General features: G+C 40.5%; 1 pseudogene; it reads left to right on the top strand.

Moving 5' to 3' along the window:
* Window positions 1-6848: 6848 nt before the first annotated feature.
* Window positions 6849-7032, top strand: LOC116150090 (U6atac minor spliceosomal RNA; annotated as a pseudogene).
* Window positions 7033-15623: the final 8591 nt, after the last annotated feature.

Genomic DNA, 15623 nt, shown 5'->3' with positions numbered 1-15623 from the left:
ACTGGAAAGCATGGGGAGACAGAGGACAGACAACTTAATTATGATTGGCAGCTGTCCTTAAGAGGAGTGACATTATAGGAAGGCCTTGGCACTGGGAATCAAGACCTCAGTCCTGGCCCCAGATCTGCTTCTAACTTGCTGTGTATCCTTGGGCAGGTTACTTCACTTCTTGGAACCTCTGTTTCTTCTGTCAAATTGGCACCATAAACATTTTGTACTTGTCACACAGTTGTTTTGAGGCTGTCATGAACTAACAGAGGTGAAAGTGTTTTGTAAACACTAGAGTAGGATACAAAAGAAGGTGATTATTGTAATTGCTATGCAACATAAATTTATTATAAAGTGCTATGGGGTATACTTTTTACCGATCCTTTCTAGCCAGGCCCTAACAAGGGTCCTCCTGCCCAATATTGTTTCATTAGCGGATAGAGGGACCCCCAAATTGGAAAGCCCACCAAACAGGTGGGCAAGACCCCCCTCCAAATGTGGACCCCTTGCTCGCCAACTGAGAAAGAATTCTCAATAGAAGCAGAGGGATAAAGTGAGAAAAAGAGCTGCTTTTATTCCTCAGAGAGAGAAAAGGGAAACACTCAAGTGGGGAGCCATCAGCCAGGCAGCCGATGGAGACAGGTCCAGCCCCTGGTAGGGCCGCGGGGTCTTTTACTGAAAGGCTCTGCCCTCACGGTCTTCATTCTGGTGCTGCCAGTCATCTACTATTGGCTCTCTTCTCCCGTGGAGCTCAGCCCTGAAACAGAAACTTCAAGGGAAGAAAGAGCACAGAGAGAGAAATACTGGGATATGTCCTCGGAATTAATGCAGCAGCTGTGGGACGTAAGTCATCCTGTTGTAGGACTATGTCCTTGGGACCAAGGAGCCATCTGCAGGATGAGAGAAATGTCCTGCCTTTCATCAGCCTGACACTTTCTTCCCCTTGTTGGAAGCCAGTCAGACTCAGTAAACCTTCCTAATCACCTCTCTCGGTTTGAGCCGATAGAACAAGACTGAGTTCAGTTCAGAAGCCAAGGAAAGTTTTATTCTTTGACCAAATAATGGGAAGATGTGAGCTCACACTCTGGAGTCCATGCTCTTCCTGAAAGGCTTGAGCGGCTGCCTTACAGGGTTCCCGGCAGTGGGGAAGGGGGCAGAGATCTCACGGGTGGATGCAGCTGTGCTGCTGGAGCTCCAGCCCTCAGCGCCAGGTGCACCACTTTTGCACACAGCCCATCGAGCTGCGGTGTCCGGAGCAGCCGGTCCCCACGAGGAACTCTGGTCTGACGGGTCCAGTGCAAGGCCTCAGCACAGGGTACCCTATGAGCAAGCAAAACTAGATTAAGCAGCACAAAGGAGAAATGAAAGGTTAGACTTTACTACCCAGCCAGATTCTATTTTTATTTCTCAGGAATTGTTAATAACCTTTGCTGGTAACATACTGATACTGTCTTTGCCCTGTTGGAATATTCAGGCTGGGAGTGATGCTCAGACATGTCAACCTGGAAAGGCAATAGAACAAGTGTTACAGAAAAGTGGATCCTATAAATGCAGTCCAGCTCTTCCTGGGCATTGGGCTCTAACTGTGGATTTGGGAGCAATTTTTTAGCCCATGGGTTTCAACCTATACTTTTAATAGGAACTCCAAGGTTAGGCCCCGGCAAGCTTGGCATTCAGCGGCTTCTAACCCCAGTCCAGACAGTGCTCAGTGAATTCTTTCAGAGGGGAATCTTGGGCTTCCATTGCAGCACCGAGCCTTGCTGTTGTACGATCCCGGGCCTTTCTAGGAGGGAAAATGTCTAGCTTGTCACGGAGCCAAGGATTCTGTGTCATGCCTGTGACGGTGTGGACTTTCTCCTACAAGGTGATCTTCTTGAATGATTGGTAGTGGGGAAGACCAGAGACTCAGGGCTCCTAAGATTTCCTTGTTCACTTGCCTTAAAGAGGATATTCTGGTCTTGCCTCCCAGGGTAGCAAGGCTTGACTGCATGGCCAGAGTCTGATACCTTTAGGTCAGACTTGTCACTGATACTCAAAAATGGTGAAGCAAAAAAAAAAAAAAAAAAGGGCAAGCAAATTATTTTTAAAAATCCTTATGTTTTCTTACCTATAAAATGCAGATATTAATATCTGTTTTTGCAGCTCCTTAAATATTGATGCTTTTCCTGCCAGGTCATCAGTGTCTTAGTGAACATCTACTTTATGCAAGACCCTTGATGTCAGGGGGATGACTACAAGTATTTGGACTTAATGATTCTTTAAGGTCCTAGCCTAGGCAGGCAGCAGAGCACAACGGTTTAGAGCTTGGGGTCTGCGCCAGACTGTCTGGGTTTGGGTCTGGCTACTGCCAATTACTAATCATGTGATCTTGGGCAAGTCACTTAATCTCTGTGCTTCAGTTTCTTTATCTGTAAAATAAGAATGATAGTGCTTAACTGAGACGGTGGCTGTAAGGCTAAAGCAAATTAATACATGTGAAGAACTTGATTAACTGTCTCATAAATATCTGATAAGATATTAGCAATTCATATTATTACAACACCACCTAAATCTAAAATGCTATAATTTAGAAAACCTTAAAATGGCTCACAATTAAGGACAAAAAGGTGGGATGGAGCTTCTAGAAGCTCAGAGAATGTAGGATGTCTTGGGCTGGAAGGGTCTTCACAGACTATCTACTTGATTCTTCTTGTTTTGCAGATGAGGAAACCATGGTTCAGAAATAGGAAGTGACTTCTTGTCCTGGGTCATCTGACTCATTGGTGGTAGAACCAGGAATGTTAACGCTGATGAATGTTCTTTCTGCTCCTCCCTCTCTTTAGATCATTGAAAAATTTAGCCTTTAATCATGCATTGAGCATCTACTCCAATCTAGGTCTGACACTGGGCTCTGTAAATACACATGTGAAGTAGACAGTCCTTGGCCTTTAAAGGAGCTTAGAGCTCAACAAAGAGCTAAGTCTGAAAACGTAATAGTGGCCTTGTTTTTGTTTCCTTTTCCCTGTTTCTCTTGCAGCAAATGAAAAGGAATGGCCAGAGATTTTTCTTCCTGTATTTTTCCTTTCCATCTTGATCTAATACCTAATCCTAATCCTAATCCTCCACAGAATGAGCAGAAAAGTGACATATTTTGTAGTTTTCATGGTTCAGTTCCTGCATGGTTTCATGCACTTTTGGCAATAGAATAAACAGTAACTCTGGCTCTGAAATCAAACAGACTTGGGTCCAAATCTTGGCTCCGACATTTATCAGCTGTGTGATCCCAAGCAAGTGACTGAACATCTCCGAGTCTCAGTTTCTGCATTTGTAAAGTTATGATAACAAAAGAACCTATCTCATAGGATTGAGGGGAGGAATAAATGTCCATGTAAAGAAAAAGGCAGAAAGAAATCACTCAACAACAGCCGTGTACTATTATTATCTTTAATATTAATATTAGTACTCCCTCCCCTTAAAACTGGAGAAATCACCTCCTGATACTTCAAGACACCAAGGAAGGAATTTTACCCAAGTCTGACATGTCCCCTGGTAGGCATAATATCTTGGAATCTCCCACAATACTTAGCATAAAGAAGGCCAAAAGCACAAAGTAGGCACAGAATAAAGGTAGACAGAGATATAGGCAGAGAACCACAGAACCAAGAGCTAAGAGTTGGGGAAATCAGGGTTATGGTCTTGGTTTTGCCAATGATTCGAGGTGTGATCCTGGCCCTCCTTTTCCTTATTTGAAAAAGAGAGACTATGTCTTAGGGCCATTGTCGACCCCAACACTTCCAATTCTGTCCACCAGGTGGCATACAAACGCTGAATTGCCTAGGCCACTTTCAAATCCAAAAGGATGGATCCCTTTTCTTTTTCTTTTTTGGCAGGGAGAGGTAATTAGGTTTATTGATTTATTTATTGTTGGAGGAGGTATAGAGGATTGAACCCAGGACCTCATGAATGCTATGCATGCGCTCTACGGCTTGAGCTATACCCTCCCCAGGATGGATCTCATTTTAACTGTTTTTTAAAAATAAAACCTACAAGTTTATACTGTATAGTATAGGAAATTATATTCAATATCTTATAATAACCTATAATGAAAAAGAATATGAAAACAAATATATGTGTGTATACATATGACTGAAATATTATGCTGTACACCAGAAATTGACACAATATTGTAAACTGACTATAAATAAAATATTAAATAATTAAAAATAGAAATAAATGAAAATGAATAAATAAAACCTAGCAAATGTTAAAGTTTTCTAAGCTGTATATAATCTTAATACTCTACTTGTGTTATTTACATACCACAGAATTCACTTGTTTTGAGTGCAACGATTTTTAGTACAATTTACCAAGTCATGCAGTCATTATAATAGTTTAATTTTAGAACATTCCCATCACCCTAATAATATCCCTCTATAAGCTATATTTCCTAATTTTAAAAATTATTAAATGTTTCAAAATCTGTAAGAGAATAATAACCATATATACATATCACAGAGATCTAACAAATATTAACATTTTGTAAGTACAGACTTGATACTGCATGTACATTTCATCTCCCACCTACCTGCCTCTCCAGAGATAACCAGTATTCCGCTGTTGACAAGTATCCTTCCATATTTTAATATTTTTATTACATATGTATGTATTCATCAATAATATGAAATGATAGTTCTGTTTCCTTTAAAATTTCCACGTTATCATACTATTTATAGAAAAGTTGCTTTTTTCTACTTAATATTGGATAAATGTTCCCAAATTTCACCTCACAAAGTTTGTACCAATTTTCATTCTCACAACCAGTATGTGAAAATTCCAGTTTCCCTTGCCAACACAGTGTGCTCTCAAATCTTTGTACCTTTGACAATCTTGTAGTGAAAAATGATATCTTAGTATAATTTGAATTCTTGTTTCTCAGGTTATGAATGATATTTGGCATATTTTAATCAGTTCAAGACCAATTTATAATTTATTTTCTTTTATCAATCTTTCATCAATGTCATTTTTTTCAGGTTGTCAGTGTTTTCTTATTAATTTATAGTCACATTTTATGTATATATTTTTGGCAGGAGGAATTAGGTTTATTCATTTATTTATTATTATTGTTTTTTAAATTGGAGGTACTGGGAATTGAACCCAGGACCTCATGCATGCTAAGTATGTACTCTACTACTAAGCTATACCCTCCCCTCATATAGTCACCCTATATTATATCAAGGAAATTGGCTTTATGCCATAGTTATTTCAAATATTTTTTCCAGTGTATTGTTTGCCTTATGACTTTTGAGATACGGGTTTTTTGGGGGTTTTTTTTGTAATGAAGAAATGTTTTGTTGTTTGCAGCCTTTCTCCACTCTGATATTATTTTTAAATTACTTTATGAATTCTAGTATTTTTATGATTTTGTTTTTAACATTTAAATCTTTGATTTGTTTGGAATTTCAGTGTGAATAATGAGGTAAGGTTCCAATTTTATCTTTTCTTGTTTATCCGAGCCCTATTTATTGAATAATCCATCTTTTTCACAAAGCACACAATGCCATCTTTATCATATATTAAATTTCCATATGCATTTCTGCCTAGTCATAGGACAATCTACAGGCTCCTTTCAAGACAGGTCAAAGCTGGGGGCCACAACTAAGGAATCTGCAGAGCTGGCTGGATTCTGTGTTCTGAGTCTGGACTTTCTCTATACAGCCTCTGAGTTGCTGAACTCTGGGGAGAGCCTTGTCAGCTGCATTTGGCTGCTGGATGCCAAGAAGGCAGTCCTTGATTTAGAATGAAGGAGAGTCTAGGAAGTAGTGCTGCCCTGTCATCAGTTCTCTGGTGAGATAAAGCATAAAAGATAAGAGCTTAAAAACCAGTTAAGAAATTCACAGATTGATTCTAAAATTTATATGCAAATACAAATGACCTATAATAGCCAAGATAAATCTCAAAAGAGAGGAACAGAGTAAAAGGAACTATGTTACCAGAATTCAAGACTTACCATAAAGCTACAGTCATTAAGATGATGTAGTATTGGCCTAAGATGGACAAATAAATTAGTAGAACAGAGTCCAGATGTAGACTCCTTCGTATCCTTGGATTTATGACAAAGGCCCAAGTGCAATTCAGTGGAAGAAAGAATTTTCCTCCCAGTAAATGGAACAACAGGATATCTCTTAAAAAAAACAAAAACAAAAAACAAAAAAACTTTACCCTTATCTTACACTATATACAGATATTAATTCAAGATGGATCATAGACCTAAATGTAAAAAGGCTTCTAAAAGAAAACATAGAAGAATGTCTTTGTGACCATGGAGTAGCCAAAGATTTCTGAAATGGGCACATAAAGCAAAAATCATACTAGATAATTCTTCCCTTTATTTAACATTTATTGAGTGTCTACTGGGTGCCACCCTGCGCTAGGTGCCAGACACGCCCATTTAAAAAGGTCAGCCCAGCCTTAGAAGACCTGCCTCAGTTTAATGTGACAGACAAACTATGCTTATTCCGCCAGCCCTCAAACTATTTGAAACACAATGCTTCTGCATTAAGGTTCTTCCCCGGTGGGAAATGGGAAGTACTTTCTACGCAGCTGGTGGTAAGAGAGAGCTGAGAGCTTTTCCAGAAAATCAGACAATGAGTCAAGTGACCCCAAGAAGTCTCCTCCCTTGGAACTAGAAGGACTCTGCGCAAGCATCTGGGAGATGAGGAAGCTGGCAAGCAGAGGAACTCTGCCTGCTAACCAGGAGGGCTGAGAAATTTCCCAGCATGCTTTGGGAACTCGGGTCTAATCTCCAGTCTCCTTATGAATATGTATGAGCCCCTAGAAGTCAGCTGAGTTTCCTAGCCCCCTGCTTCAGAATTGACAAAATAGTCTTGTATGAAAGGAGAGAAGGTTAGCAAGGTCAAGGTCCCCTTGACAAGAATGGAAGAGGGCCTTGGGCCTGACAACACACACACACACACACACACACACACACACACACACACACACACACACACACACACACGGTTAAGGCATTGCCACCTGCTTCGTGGCTTCTAACCATCGTTTTTTATGTATGTATATGTATGGCTGAAACATTCTGCTATACACCAGAATTTGACACGTTGTGAACTGACTGTATTTCAATTTTTTAAAAAAAGAGAGGAAAGAAAAAAGAATTGACAAAATAATGTAAACATCTCAGAGCCTGAGGACCCACATATAGCATATTTCAGGGCCTGACACCTGGATTAGGAAACTGTTTTCTAGCAGTGGCTTCACAAGTATTCCTTCAGTGATAGATGAATATACTTGTGACTATGTGCAACATACCAAACAAAATGGATTTTTTTGAAGACTGCCAAAAAGTTCTACCTCTATCCACAGGGAGAGTGTATGGAATGAATGCCCTTCCTGTGGCAGACACAGAACTGACTCCCTAATAGCTACCTCCCCCTTTACTCCCTGCCAGAGGTCCTGTTTCCCCCTCCCAGCTTACCAATTGTCTAAGCCCCTGTGGGTGACCATCAGGTGGCTAACTAATGGGTGTGTGCCTGAGTCATCCCCTGGAGTCGGTGAGAAATAGAAGAAGTTGGAACCTAAAACTCACAGGTGGAAATTAATAGGCTAGGTAAAAAATAATAATAATAAAAAAATAAGCCAGGGCTAACTGCAAGAACTTGAAAATCACCAACTCATAAGAGCTGGAGATATTTATGAATATATGGATGGCTGAAAGTTTTAATAACCAAAAACTAAATAGATGGATACTCTAGAGTCCAGCCCAGCAATTCCACTTTTGGGTGTACATCTAACAGAAGTGAACGTCATATCTAACTAAGAACAAGAGTATTCATTCCAAAATAGAAACAAACCAAATGTTCATCAATCGTGGAATGGGTTAATAAATTATCACCTGTTTACAGTTTATTTGGAATACTATATGGAAAGGAAAATAAACAAACTAAGGCTATACTCAAGAATATGAGTGAATATACCATATGACCCAGGAATCCCACTCCTGGGCATATATCCAGAAGGAACCCTACTTCAAAATGACACCTGCACCCCAATGCTCATAGCAGCACTATTTACAATAGCCAAGACATGGAAACAGCCTAAATCAATAGATGACTGGATAAAGAAGATGTGGTATATTTATACAATGGAATACTATTTAGCCATAAAAACTGACAACATAACGCCATTTGCAGCAACATGGATGTTCCTGGAGAATGTCATTCTAAGTGAAGTAAGCCAGAAAGAGGAAGAAAAATACCATACGAGATTGCTCATATGTGGAATCTAAAAACAAAACAAAACAAACAAAAAACATAAATACAAAACAGAAACAGACTCATAGACATAGAATACAAACTTGTGGTTGCCAAGGGGGTGGAGGGTGGGAAGGGACAGACTGGGATTTCAAAATGCAAAATAGATAAGCAAGATTATACTGTATAGCACAGGGAAATATATACAAGATCTTGTGGTAGCTCACAGCAAAAAAAAAAAAAATGTGACAATGAATATATATATGTTCATGTATAACTGAAAAATTGTGCTCTACACTGGAATTTGACACAACATTGTAAAATGACTATTACTCAATAAAAAAAGTTAGAAATAAATAAATTTTAAAAAATGGAAAAAAAAGAATATGAGTGAATATAATAACCAAAATATTGCATGAAATAAGTGAGACACAGAAGAGTATATAATGTATTATTCTATTTACATGATGTTCAGGAACAGGTAAAACTTATTTTTTATTTGTTTATTTCAGATATAATTGACATAAAATCTACGTAAATGTAAGGTGTGCAACATGTTGATTTGATACATTTATATATTGCGATATGATTGCCGCCTTAGCTAACACTTCTATCACCTCACATAATTATTACTTATTTTTTGTGGGGAGTTTGCAAAACTTGTTCTTAAATGATAGACGTCAGAAGACAGGTTGTCCTGTAGGAATAGGGAATAGGGACAAATAGGGAAGGAACCTAAGCGAATCTACTGGTGCTGGAAACATTCTATTTCTTGATCTGGTTGGTGGTAACATGCATGTATACGTATGTAAAAACTAATTGTGCAAACTCCTTTCCTAGTTGAATTTCTTCTAGCAACATAGAACATGTCCACACAAAAACCTGTATACGAGTGTTCACAGCAGCATTATTCATAAAAACCTTGTCTACTAAAAAATGCATCACCTAAAAGTTGAGAGTTAGTTTTATTCAGCAGACATTTCTGAGGATTTAAGCCTAGGTTACGCCTCTCAGGTCACTCTGAAAGACAGCTCCATAGAGTCAGGGGAGAAGCCAGGATATATAGAGGTTTTTGCAACAAAGACCAGGTAGTGGGAGCATCAAAAGATTACTGTTAATTAAAGAAAGCCAGATATCTCAAGGTAAGGAATTTAGTGCTTCTCTATGGATGGGAATGTGCAAAAGTCTGGGCTCACTGAAATCATTCCTTTGATCTGCACCTAGCTATCTAGGGCCAGTATCCTGTTCTGAACTATCCCGAGTCCCCTCAGGCTACACATTGAGGGTGGTGGCAGAGGCCGGGTTGCCTGCTTTTCTCCATCCTGAGTTCCCTCTGGCTCATTGTGGCAGTAGTGGCTGATGACTTGATGGCCGCAGCACCCTTTGTTTACTGATATGACAGGCAATATTCTTCATTCACAGTCGAAAAGTGGAAACAACTCTTTATGAGTTTGCTAGGGCTGCCATAACAAAGTACACAGACTAGGTGCCTGAAACAACAGATATTTATTTTCTCACCATTCTGGAGGCTGGAAGTCAGAGATCAAGGCGTCATCAGGGTCGGTTTCTTTCTCTATAAGCCTCTTTTCTAATTGGCTTATAGATGGCTGTCTTCTGCCTGTATCCTCACATAGTCTCCTCTCTGTGAGTCTGTGTCCTAATTTCCTCTTTTGGCAGGGGTGGGTAACTTTAATTAATTAATTTTTAATGGAAATGCTGGGTATTGAACCCAGGACCTCGTGCATGCTAAGCACGCACTCTACCACTGAGCTGTACCCTCCCCCCTTTACCTAATTTCCTCTTGTTCTAAGGAAACCAGTCATATTGAATTAGAACCCACCCTAATAAATTCATTCATTACCTCTTTAAAGACCCTGTCTCCAAATGCAATCACATTCTTAACTGCTGGGAATTAGGACCTCAACATATGAATCTCTGAAGGACACGATTTAGCTCATCACAAACCCAAACATCCATTGACTGATGACTGGAAAAACAAAATGTGGTATATCCATTACAAAAGAATGTTATTCAGGAGTGAAAAAAAATGAAGTACTGATCCATGCTACAATAAAAGCATCATGCTAAGGAAAGAAGCCAGTCTCCAAAAGGTACATATTGTCTGATTCCAGTCATATAAATGTCCAGCATAGGAGAACCCATGGAGACAGAGAGCAGAACACTGGTTCCCAGGCCCAGAGTAGAGATAAAGGAAAAGTAGAGAGTGACTACTCCTGAGCTCAAGGGTCTTTTTGGGGTGGCAAAAATATTCAAAAATTAGATTGTGGTGACGGTTGCACAACTCTCTGAATATACTAAACATCACTAAAACACTTTAATTGGGTGGATTGGATGATGTGTGAATTACATCTCAAGAAAGCTGTTATGAAAGATTCATTGCACGATACACTTAAGATTTCTGTACTTTATTGTGTGTCATATACCCCGATACAAATTAAATCAAAACTATTAGTCCCTTCCTCCAGAGGCATTCAAGATGAGTGGAGAGGGAGAATGTATTTGGGACTTGGGATGGAGGTTGGCTGGGAGGCCAGGGAACCAGGGACTCGCTCACGGCCAGAGTTGCCCCTCGCTGTACCCAAAAAAATGCCAGAAAGATTAAGCATGGGGGCAGGTGGGACTAGGGACCTAAACATGGATGGAGCCGGATAAGAACTGAGGGAAGGACAAACGAGATGCCTGAGAATAAAATGGAGTCCAATTCAATGAAAACAGATTTGGTTTGGGCCAAACAAAAACAAAACTACCTTTTAGTGTTTCATATGAAGCAGCTCATAAAGAAAACCATCAAATCCTACAAAACAGAAATCACCACCAGCAACACCTTGTTGTAATTCTGCAAGTATGAACTGAGTGCCTTCTATGTTCCAGTCTGAGCGCGGCACCAGGCCAGGAATATGTGACTCCAGACAGCTGCTGGGAGGAAGGAAGAGAGCGGGTGTGGGCTAGACACAGGAGAAGCTGCATTCAGTTAGGGAAAATCCCTAACCTTGAGCCGGGGCGGAGGCTGAGGGGAGCAGAGGATGGCTGCGTGTCTGTGTGTGAACCGGGGCGTCGGGGAAATGTTGGGGAGGAGGAAGTCCATCCTGATTTCTCAGACTGGGTAACGACAGCTTTGGCTAGAAGAGAGGGGTCCCCCACCCCCATCCTGGCTGGGACCTGAATTTGGCAGAGCAGGGAAGAGCAAGGCAACACCTATCCCCAGGGCTTTATCAAAATTCCACTCCATCCAAGGCTGAATCTGCGGGGGCCGATAAGGGAAAAGTTCAGGCTATGCTCCCCAACACTCAGATTCAGCAAATCTGGATTTTGTTTGCAGGTATAAGACATTGGGGGTTGTCCGGGAACCAGCAATTTAAATTTTTAACAAGCCCTCAGATGATTCTGGTGCAAATGGGTGGGAGGCAGGGAGTTGTTCCTTAAACTACAGTTGGAGAAACACTGCCTAAGGGGAACTGCATCTAAGCTTCTTTTATAGATTCTCTCCTAGTAAATGGGGAAGCAATTCCTACCTAAAATCCTTTCTGCTGCTGTTGTAATCAACATGCCCTGCCTACCTCATTTGATCAGAAATCAGATGTTGGTAAATTTTAAATCTGCTGCTGAGTACCAGCCAGTAAAAATAAGGCACCCCTGGGAGTCAAGTGAACTTTGAGCTTGTCATTATTTCTACTTTATTCTTTGCTACCCTGGCTGATGTCTCCTACTGTGAACTCTGAATTCAGAGGGAGGAAAGTTAGTTGCTCCCAGGAGACAGGAGTGCTATTCTTTTGTTTGTTCTTTCAAAATGTATTTATACCAAGTGGTCACATACGTGGAACAACTGGAACTCTCATACACTGCTGGTGGGACTGTTAAATGGTACAATCACTTTGTGAAAACAGTTTGGCAGTTTCCTGTAAAATTAAAACATAGACTTACCATGTGATCCAGCAATTCCAGTTATAAGTATTAACTCAAGAGAAATAAAAACGTTATGTCCTCCCAAAAGGCTTGTACAGACGTTCATAGCAGTTTTATTTATATTAGCCTCAAAGTGGAATCAAGTCTAATGTCCATCAACACAAATTGTTGATGGACATTTACAACAGAACACTACTAGGTAAAAAAAGGGAATTGGTTATTGATATGATCGAGGGAACGGGTGAACCTCAGAAACATGATGACTGAAAGAAACCTGATGCAGAAGTGAGCATACTGTATGGTCCCACTTACATGAAATTTCACTCTGCAGTAATAGAAGCATGATGTGGGCTGCCAGGGGCTGGCTAAGGGGTGGTCGAAACCATCTACAATTGTAGTCATAGTTACACATGTCAAAACTGTCCTGTGCACTTAAAGATGGCTGCTTTGTTTGTAAATTATGCTTCAATAAAATTGAAAAGATAAGGTAAAAAAGAAAAAATACATTATGTTATAGATCATTCAACCATGAAGGCATACAAAGCAGTCAGCAAGTTAAAAAAATCTGTCTTATGATTCTCTCATCAATATACTGTGTGCAGGTCAGCTCAGAAGCAGAGGGAGAAATAGGAATTTTTTTTTTCTGCTTACAAAAATAACCTACTTGTAAGAAGTGAAATTCTCACCTCCCTCCCCCAAAAAAGACAAAGGTGAAAGGCCTTGTAAACCCAACATTTCAGAGGCTACCATTGGGACTGGATTATTCCTCCCGTTTATTCCTAAGCCTATTCTAACACATCATTAGATAAACAGTTTAATATTACTAATATTATTTATTAATATTGTATTTATGAATATAGAGTCCTGGTAACACATTTGGTTTTTCAACTTTCTTCTTCATAAAAACAATATGTGTTGTGTATCTTAATTTCCATACTTAATTCTTTTTACTTTTTGTATAGCTCCACTGAAGTATAATTTATTTAACTGGTGTCCTTTTCAGGGCCCATTTGTTGCTGTTTTTCATTCCTGAAAACAGTAATAGTCATCCTTGTCATTACATAGCATGAGGATTCCTATATATAAGTTGGCTTTAAAGTTTCTTGCTCAAAAGGCATAGCAGTTTTAAGGAGGGGAAAATGATTTCCTTTCTGTGGCTGTGGCTGCAGGATATGGTAGGGGAGTGGGGAGGAAAGGAGGTATATTCTCAGGGATTCCGATTTTTATAATGCTTTCTTTATTAGACAAGATTGTTAATTATAAGACAAAAAAAAACCCTACAACTCTTGCTGATCTAGTGAAAATGGATTTTTGTTGAAATGATTCTGTTTGGTTCATAGGATTGTGGGACATTTTGGTACACATTGAGTAACCTGTGGGGCAGCCTGAGAGTGGAAATCACCACTGTAACACTGCTGCTATGGGAGAATCGGTTTCCAAGTTCAGAAACCTGTTTGCAAACAACCTGAATTCCTTGCAAGCAGAAACTACACCTAATTAATTGTTGTGGCCCAAAGACTTTGTGGCGTCTCACCGTGGGTTGTGTGGTCTTATGCTGTAACTGGGCTTCTCCACTAAAGCACGTGTTCTGTTTCATCCTCAGCTGGGTGCACTTACTCAATTCTGATTCTAACCTTCTGTAGTTAGCACCTGACTCCAAAGGTTTATGGGCTCAATCCCTGAGATATGGTGATACAGCAAGAAAGAAATGTTTGGTCTTTGTCCTAGTTCCTGGCCTAAGAGCATCTAAAACCTTTGAAACTTCCGTGTGTGTTAGGGGTGAGAAGAGTTTTTTGTTATTCATTATAACCTCCTTTAAACCATACCTGAGTTTATACTAATGAAGTGACTCTTTGTGTCCTTAGATAGCTTCAGGACAGGAACTGGTTACCAGAAGAACCAGCCACGTGATTAGAGGGTTGGAATTTTTGGTCTCATCCCACTCTCAACCTCCCAAGGATGAGAGGGGGCTGAAGATTGCGTTAATCACTAATGGCCATTGATTGAATCAGTCGTGCCACTGTGTAATGGAATCTCCATAAAAACCCCTCAACTGTAGGGTTCAGAGAGCTTCTGTGTGTCAAGAGGGTGGCACACTCCAACTCCACGGGGATAGAAGCTCCTGTGCTCAGGACCATTCAGACCTTGCCCTATGTACCTCTTCATCCGGCTGTTCAACTGTGTTCTTTATAATACCCTTCCTAATAAACAAGTAAACGTAAGTAGAGTGTTTCCCGGAGTTCTGTGAGCCATTAGAGCCAGTTATCAAAGAGGAGGAGGGAGTTGTGGGAACCTTCAATTTATAGCTGGTTGGTCAGAAGTCCCCGAGACAAACTGGACTTATGGCTGGGATCTGAAGTGGGGGGAGGAGGAGGAGCAGTGTTGCGGGACTGAGCTTTTAATCTGTGGGATCTGATGCCAACTCCTCAGGAAGTTAGTGTCAGAATTCAATTAGACTGTAGGATATGCAGCTGAAGACCCAAGAGTTGGAAGATTGGTTGTTGGTGAGGAAAAACTCTTACATGTTTGTTGTCAGAACTTAATTGCTGTGAGTGAAAAGCAGATCTCAGTAGTCGTCAAGACTACCCTCGTGTCATTTGCCAGCCACACTTTGAGAGTCCCCAAACCAACCATATTTCTGACCAATTGGCTACAAATTCAGGGCTTCCCATGACTCCCTCAGGTTTGATAACTCATTAGAATGACCTACAGGACTCAGGAAAGCACTAAACTTACAATTACAGCTTTATTATAAATGATAGCGATCAGGAAAGGCCAAATGAAGAGACACAGAGGATGCAGCCTAAGGGGCAATACAGAGCTTTTGTGCCTTCTCCCATGGACTCAGGGTGTGTCACATTCCAGGCACCTCAGTATGTTCAACCAGGAAGCTCCCACGAGCCTAGGTGCCTGGAGGGGTTTCATCAGCCCTAGGCTTGATAGAGCAAATCACTGGTCACACAACTGAACTCAATCTCCAGACCCCTCCAGTCCCTGGAGGTGGAAAAGTCCAATCAGTCATGTGATGGGTCTTTCTGGTGACCAACCCACCATTCTAAAGCTGTCCAGGGGCCCATCTTGAGTCACCTCATTAGTGTAACATAGACACTCCTACCACTCATGAAATTCCGAAGTTTTCTGAAGTTCTGTGCCAGGAACCAGGGACAGAAACCAGATACAGTATAATCTTTATTATACCACAGCAGTATCACACTCATGGTTATTACCATTGTGCCTGTCTCCCTGGGAAGCTTCTGGGAAGGCAGGGAGCTTAACCTGTTGTTTGCCAGTGAAGTTCCAGAATCTTATCTGGGGCCTGTCACATAGGGAGTGCTCTATACATTTGCTGAGCAAATCAGTGAGGCTGATCTGATGTAGTTCTGACTTCAGGTATTAGTTATGCTGTATTCAAAAATAAAACTTCGTAGCCAAAACATCTATCAACAGAGGAGTGGCTGAATAAAT

This window comes from Camelus dromedarius, chromosome 31, assembly GCF_036321535.1.
Source record: "Camelus dromedarius isolate mCamDro1 chromosome 31, mCamDro1.pat, whole genome shotgun sequence".
NCBI classification, from domain to species: Eukaryota; Metazoa; Chordata; class Mammalia; order Artiodactyla; family Camelidae; genus Camelus; species Camelus dromedarius.
The sequence above is the reverse complement of the archived record's forward strand: the minus strand, read 5'-3'. Positions and strand labels throughout refer to the sequence as shown.